This window comes from Micropterus dolomieu, linkage group LG17 (genome assembly GCF_021292245.1).
Source record: "Micropterus dolomieu isolate WLL.071019.BEF.003 ecotype Adirondacks linkage group LG17, ASM2129224v1, whole genome shotgun sequence".
NCBI lineage: Eukaryota > Metazoa > Chordata > Actinopteri > Centrarchiformes > Centrarchidae > Micropterus > Micropterus dolomieu.
Window position 1 is genome coordinate 17,309,132 of NC_060166.1, and position 7,584 is coordinate 17,316,715.

Here is a 7,584-nt window from a genome sequence, read left to right on the forward strand (position 1 = left end):
GCAATATGACTGAGAAGAATAAAATGCAGCTGAACAACAGTTCAGTAGAGCTGTGAAGAGAAAATAGTTATTTCATCAAGGGCTTTAGTGTTGAAAAGTGGTGGGGACATGAGGGCTCAGAAGATAAAAACTTTTAGGAAACATTATGGTATGAGGTCAGAGTTATTTTGATGCTGCATACTATTTTAAGATGTCACAAAAACAACTCAACAGCATGGCTGTTTGTCATGTTCACAGGGAGAGGATGGAAAACTTGGACAAGAAGAAACTGTGTCAAGATTTTCTCTTTTAGGATGCCTGAAATAACAGACAATGTTCATCAATAGAAAAGATGAGCAACCGTAATAGAGAATATCTAATTATTTGATGAAAAGACTGGTGCAAGGAAAAAAAAGAAAAATATATAACTCCTATTCAAACCTTTGGTAATCTGAAGCTGAAGAGCACACTGTAGAAACCTAAGAAAACATTCAACAGTTTAAATCATTTAATTTCTTGGACTCAAGGTTGGGCCACTATGGACCTGTGCTTTGCCCCCAATTGTAACAACAAACCATTCTCAGTCTGCTACAGCTCTCCTTCATACTGGTTTCTTTTCCACAGCAACGACAGCTTTGGCTTGTGGATATCTGAGTATTTATAGCCTTTTAACCATTACAAAGAAGACATAGTTACATGATTTCTGAAATTCTGAATACAATAGCCATAACATAAATACACTATACCTGTGGAACCAGGATCTCCTCCCAATTTGTGACACTATTACATCACCCCTTGAAGAAAAACCCCAAACCAAACAAACCAAACACTGAACATTTGTAAAAAGGGTCTATCATACATTTCTGAAAGAAATCACACACACACACACAAACACACACACACACACACACACACACACACACACACACACACGCACACACAAACACAGATAACCCAGACAGATGTATGCAACAAACAGACAGAGACAAAGAAACCTGCACAAGTACTGATAACTCACACATGAAAGCTTGAAAACATCCACAAAACATGTTGGTTGCCGTTTCCATGGCCACAGCTTGTTGATCTCGAATGCTGCAGCATCTTTGTTTACACCTGGGACTGAAAATTATCAGATTAGTGTTACAGAGACATTGATGCATTTTCTTTTTTTTAACCATGTGCTGCTGTCCTGATTTGTTTTCATGAGAACTCTGTGCCAGATGTAGAGCAACATCTTTGAGTACACAGGCAATGGCATCACTGGCAGCCTGATCGCATGAATTAAAACACACCTCACCTTCGTCCTCCTCCCTCTTAGTTTAAAACTCTAAATCAAGTCCCTCTCGATGTTAAATGCATTACCCTTATTCTGTTCAGTGTAGAACAACCTAAACGTCTGAGGAAAAATCACAGTGTCAAACCTAAAACCTTAAATAATACCACAAATTATTCTTATTTCTTTGTTTTAGGTTGGTGTAGATGCTGTTTCAAAGGCTTTCTTAGCCTGCCAAGTATATAAATCCACAGGAAACAATGAGGGTCACATTTCTGATTATTTGAGACTGCAGGATGTAACACATACAGTCAGGGAACATGTAATAACCTGTATGTGTGCTGTAGGTAAGACCAAGTACCCACTAGACAACTAGAATCAACAGTTTTCAGAGTCCGTACTTTGGCATGACCGTTATGTTGCTTCTTCGACCCCCCACTGTGAGAGAATCCCTGTTTACTGTAATTTTAGTCCTATACTTCAGACCTTGTCTAGGATGTCTTGGATGTTGACCAAAGATGCTTGATGTTTTTGTTGACACTCTTCTAGTGCGAGGAGTCAAAGGAGGCAAGATATTACTCTAAGCATAAGTTCATGGTGGGAATTACCAGTGTTAGATATCTTCTGAAACCACCATCAACTGTTTGGCTTTAGATTTCACATAAAGAAAATAATTTGAGCAAGCACTATACTTGCTTTTTGCCTCACAGTTGGTAGGTAATATGTAGTGTTTGGGAAATGCTTGCCTTTAGTTAGACTCCAGGGAGAGTCCCTGGAAAATTGGTGACAAATAGTCACAACAACCAAAGCCCAAGTGTGGAAGTAACAAATTACATTTACTCAAGCACTGTGCTTAAAGGAGAACTCCGGGCAATTTTTAAGTTAATCTTGATCGTTATACCTTTGTGAGTACTGTCTATAGAAAAAAAAACCGAACCGGATTGGTGCTTGCAACACGAAGCTGCTACAGCTAATGCCCAGAGCTCCCACTCAGCTAAAATGGCAGTTATGGGGGAATATACATAAAGAGTGTCTTTGTGCCTCTTAACAGACACAAAATGCAATTAAAATGTCTGTCCAACATGAACAATATGTAAGTATACACTACATAACACCTTACATGACAACAAGATGCGTTTAGCAACTTAGCCATTGTTTAAATTCACCTAAATAGTGTTTTAGACGGTTAGCTGTCTAGTCTTGCGCTGAAGTCCCATGGGAACTCAGTTGTTGCCGGAAAAAGGTACTAGACTCTACTTCTAATCCACTACATCTCAGAGGCAAAACACTGTAGATTTACTAGACTACGTAAATTTGACAGCTTTAGTTACTAGTTAGTTTGCACATTCAGATTGATTAATACAAAATATAAATCAACTAATAGATGATGACATATTGTTAAAATACTATTGTACTATTACTAAAGTAAGGTTTATTGCTGAGCGTTAGCTGTGAAACCACATAATCAAAATTGCATGACCTTATTGGTGTGACATTACATTGGTGTATGGAGCGGGTGTCAAACAGAAAGTTGACACTACAAAGCGTTAGTGAGGAAAATGTCAAGCTAGTTTTCATCATAAGTTCAGACAATTGTCATAGCTAATATATTGCACAAACCTTTGATGTAAACATGAATATGATGTAGCTACAACTGCATCAAAACTCATAATGATGAATAGGAAATTGAAAATATGCGTGATATGATATGCGTGTGAAATAATATGAAAATGTTATTTAAATTGTGCAATAAATACATTTACACTAACCTAAATCAATGATAAGATGTGCTGTCCAAAGGTTTTGGGTCAGTTTCCACAAGTAACTGTTGTTATGGCATATGATATAACCTTCGTTCCTCCTCAAATGGAAAGGTAACATTTTCAGTATTACAGAACCCACCCAGCATGCGTGCTAAGTGAAACAAATCAAACACACCCATGATGTTGCGTGACCAGCAGGTGCTTGCTGGATCTAGCTAAAACACTCAATGCTAACACGCTCATGGTGGATGCTCTAGGTAACTTCCACCTTCACTGAGGTGTGCGAGGCCTTTCCACTGCTTTGACTGCAGAGCCTCATTCAGCTGTAAGTGATGAGAAAAACTTTGAGGAGCACAGTGGGACAGAAAGGCTGACTGGACCGGTTATAGTGGGCCAGAGATGTTGAGCCTTGTTATATTTTGCTTTTAGTATGAACGAGCAGAGAAGATGACCCTAGAGCAGATCGACGGGGGCTTCGCAGTGCTGAAGTCTCGCAGAGTGCTGCTGAGACAGGTGAGTAACATGACACCAAACTCATTGACTGATGTATCGATAACTCTCTTTTCAGACAAATTCAACATTGCTAGGCAACACAGCTTATTGTGTGTTGTGCACACTATATGTTGCGCAAAAACTTTGTATCTCTCCTTTTGCTGTAATGTGTGTGTTCTCTGTGGAGTTTATATTGTCATGTCTGCGTTGTGTGCCTTGGTGTTGATTTATTCTGCTGTTACAGTGGCAAGCTTAATTTAGCCAAATAGGCTATTGCTTGTTGCACCAGTTTTTCTTTAAAGCCCCCCTCTATTAAAAATCAAAAACAAACTTTGTGAGCAACGCACACGCGTTCATAGATTCATAGATTTCATAGATTTATCCTGCTATCTACCAGCACCTCATTGTGTTGCTGTGCTCTGGGAATTTTTTGTTTTTGTTGCCCCCCTCTAGTACTCTGTTGAACTGTGCTATTTTATCTACAGTTACAATACAACCGTCTACTTGATTTTCTGCATGTAAAGTTGAGTTATTATAAACTTTACTAAGAGGATAAATAGTAAACTGGAGAGATTAAAATGGAATCTGGGTTATTACTGTTTATGTAGCTGTAGATATTGCGTCCCTATATTACCATGCATACCATACCGTTTACAGGCAGGTTGCTGGGCCGAAGGGAGGCACATTATGAAGTCCTTACCTTTATGTGTTATGTCCTGAAAAACGGGGTATTTACACATTTTATACAGCCTCATTAGGTTGACAATAAAATGAATCACATTTTGAACAGATGCATAGTGCATTAATGGTTAAACATGTTTTATATAAAACTATTAATGTATTCTAATATCTAATTGTTAATTGCAGTTAACAATAACACAAACACAAGATTGGAACTTTTTAAAATGTGTTGATGTACCAAATGGGTATGGTCAAAATAAAACAACATTTTAAACTAGAAAAGACTCAAGAACAAACCAATGCTGTAAAATTCTCAAGATTTTATTGATAAAACATATTTTACATAACATTTACTGGCTCCACATGAAAATACACACAGATAGATATCTTACAAATAGACAAATGTGACTGAGTATGTCTTTGGCCGAGGATAATATTAATTTGTGGACTGATCTAGCTTTGCCTTCATTAATAAAGATCTTAACCTGAAAACCGTGAACCAAGACTTCTGTGCTGGTTTCACATTTATGTCCTGTGTTAAACTATTAACCGACAAAGGCCGATTGCCTCATCCATCCATGAGGATCTTTTGGCAGATCTGCTAAGCGAGGCAGGTGCACTTGACTCCATGAGGGCTGATGCATATGCTGGGGAAAGGAAAAACATGTTTATAAAATATAACACACCATCACAGCAACCTTTCAGCTTCCATCGTGGTTGAAATGCAGAACTACTGAGAGAAACCTGTGGAAAAGGCAGATCATGCAGTTCCCAAGTTGTACATGTGAAAAAACCCAGAAGAAAGGACAATTCTTCATGTATTGTGAGCCAAAGCTGCCACCTTGCAACTAAAAACTGGCTTTTGTTTGCACAAAAATATCCATGTACATTAAATACTAGTTTCTGTTAATAAGGTACACCAAGCTAAAACTGTTGCAGTCCAATAAAACAGCCCTGCAATAAATTATATCTTCATGAAGCTAGTCCTGTGTTTTATAATTTGTTCATGTGCTTTTACTCTTAATCTCCAAAATGGCTATTTCAAAACAGAATCTTTACTCTACAGAATTAGCTGTGATTTACGTCAGTAAAGTACAATGTTGGTGTGATGCATTTCCATTTATTCTAATTTGTTGCACAATCTGGGAAATTTACCCCCACAATATTTTATTTCTAGACGCACTGAAATCCAATTAAACCAGGCACCAACCAGCACCACTGAAGACTGGACCACTAATCAAGGTATATATATATATAAGGTATTGTCCTAAGGTTCCAGCGTGCTGTGTTCATAGATGTTCTGAACGTGGTTCACCATCACTTCTCAGTTAGAGTGGAAGAAACTGCAGTTGAGTACAGATTTTTAATAATGGCTGGCCTCCACAGATTCAGGTCCTTCCTTTCTGTAAATATGAAAATGTAATTATAACAAAAGCCAAACTAAATGGGAAAACCACCGGCCCTGCCATAAGATCGACTTTTACAGAGCTTATAACGTTCTGTCTCTGCTGATGTTCAGTCTGAGATGTGTTAAATAATATATATGTATAATGTTTCTTCTTAAGTTTCAGTGCGCTGAGCGCTCAGGACCTCCATATTAGTGAGCTGGTAGTTGACAAAAACAAGCAGAGAAGCCACACAGTTGTGGTGCCAATGCTCATTGAAAATTTACCAAACGTTTGATACAGTATATATGTTTTCATTATCGGAGTAGCTATGACCTATGATTGTGCAGCTGCTCTTGTCACTTCTTTGCCTCTTGCCTTTGCATCTTACACATCTACAAAACTCAGTACACATTTACAAATATAACATTATACACCGAAACACACATGAACACAGGAAGAACATGCAAACTACACACAGAGAAGCCCATAGCTGGATTCAAACCTGCCTCACGAATAGAAATTAATTAATTGCTAGGATGTAATACTCAGTCACACACAGACATCATGTTAATTAATCAACGTTTTTACTTCGTCAACTAATGTTAGTTCGCTAGTGTGAATAAATCCTTTGAGTGCACAACTCACTGTTTCAGCACCGCTGATGGCATTGCTCCTCAGCTCCAGACTTCTGATACCATTGCCTCCGCTGATGCATCAGTGAAACGGCCTTCAGTAAAATGCATGCTGCAGACTGTATATAGGACGGTGGCAGGTGAAAGTGCGACTAGTCATCTGTCCTCCAACACCGCACGCACAGATGCCATAATGAAAATGAACAGCACACTAAACCAAGAGGAGGAAACTAAATAATAAAATGAAGACTTTCTGTGTTAGCTAACTTTCTGCAATAACTATGCAAGCTAACTACACCTGGCTAACTACAACTTAGTTAACTTAGCTTACTAAACTAGAAAGACAAACCAACAATCAGACACAGAGAGAAATACCTACGTAAGTTCTAAGTAAATTACATGATAAATTAGTTGGCTAGCTCACAACGATGTTTATCGGTTTGATGCTCTGACGGCATGACATTTTTTTAACGAGGCATGACATTGCGCCTGCACAAGCTTGGAGAATGACGTATGACTTATGTAATTTCTAGTCATACGTCACCACCCCGTTTTAACAACTAAACAATTTGTGCAACTTTGAGCACAAAATTAAGCTATTTGTCAAAAATATTTACCGAACTATGTGGGTAATCAACATTGTAAGGAAATGACTCCGAAAAATATGAAATATCATAGAAATGTCAAAATACACTGGAGGGGGGCTTTAATTGTCTGAGTTTTGTCCTCTTTTCTGGCTAATTGTACCTTTTTTGTAGAGTAACCATGTAACTAGTTTTGAAAGGTGCTATATAAATAAAGTATAAATTCTAGTAAGGCTACACTAAGGAATGTGGAGGTATATTTCTAAATAACTGTATACCATGACATGTTTATGCACTTTATTTTGTAGCCTAAATGTGTTCTTTAATTTAGTACTTCTATCATAAACCACTCCCTTTTAACAATGTAACAGAGTACATTTTTTTCATAACTTAACTACTTTAGGTACTTTTGTACCTGGTAAATGCTCCACAAATCACTTCATCACACATTCAGATTTTATCTGGATGCACTCTATTACAGAAAGATAGGAACCCATATTCAGTATATACACAACCAAAGTCAGTGCTTTCTGCCTCAGACTTCTTCGGCAGGGTTTTCAACACACTCACCTTTTGAATAAAAATATGAAGAATCTTACAATAACTGTTTCAGAGACTCTGAAATGTAATCTTAATAAACATTAGTCATGAAACAGGCTGATTTATTTTGAATGTTTTAAACTAAATATTTATGCTTACAGGCAGCAGCATGAAGCTTTTATGGCTCTGTTTTGATTCACTCAGGTGTTCTATTTTATTTATTTATTTATTTTATTGCATTATGTTTTATCA

General features: G+C 37.5%; 1 long non-coding RNA gene across 1 annotated transcript; it reads right to left on the reverse strand.

The window, feature by feature from the left end:
• Positions 1–4,493: 4,493 nt before the first annotated feature.
• LOC123986259 lies at positions 4,494–6,448 on the reverse strand. Its single transcript, XR_006828831.1, has 2 exons — positions 6,222–6,448; positions 4,494–4,835 (listed from the first exon to the last, which is right to left on the reverse strand). It is a non-coding gene; the product is annotated as an uncharacterized LOC123986259 (long non-coding RNA).
• Positions 6,449–7,584: the final 1,136 nt, after the last annotated feature.